The sequence below is a fragment of the Penaeus monodon genome, chromosome 30 (genome assembly GCF_015228065.2).
Source record: "Penaeus monodon isolate SGIC_2016 chromosome 30, NSTDA_Pmon_1, whole genome shotgun sequence".
Lineage (NCBI taxonomy): Eukaryota > Metazoa > Arthropoda > Malacostraca > Decapoda > Penaeidae > Penaeus > Penaeus monodon.
In genome coordinates, this window is record NC_051415.1 from 29,418,984 (window position 1) to 29,419,543 (window position 560).

A 560-nucleotide genomic window follows, 5' to 3' on the forward strand; every position below is an offset into this window, starting at 1 on the left:
CTTCCCTTCTTCCTGCTTCCCTGTTTCCCTTCTTCCTTTCTTCCGTCCTACCCTCATGTCCCATTATGCCCCCCCCCTACCCCACCCCTAAAGCTCAATTCCCTGGTTGTCTCCCTTTCTATCTCCCCTTTTCCCCTCACCTCCCTCTTCCTCCTCACCTCTCCCTACAACCCTTTCCCCCTCAACTCTCCCTCCTTCCTCCTTTCCCCTCAACTCTCCCTCCACCACCACCTTTCCCCTCACTACCTCCTCCTCCTCCGCCACCTCCCCCCCCCTCCCCCCCCTCCCCCACCACCTTTCCCCTCACTACCGCCACCTCCCCCTCCCTCTCTCCAAGCTTTCCCCTCGGTCTCATTTCCCCAATGTTAACTTGTATTTCCCTCTTCGATTCGGCTTTGGCCTGCCTTAGCTTCCAAGCCTTTTCTTAGCGCATTTGCCCTTCCATTAATTTATTCTCGCGTCCTTCTCCGTCTTAGTTGTCTTTACACTCTTTCCTCTCCTTTTTGGTTCTCTCCTGCCTGTCGTGTTTTTTCTTATCTGCCCACTTGTCTTTCTTCCTC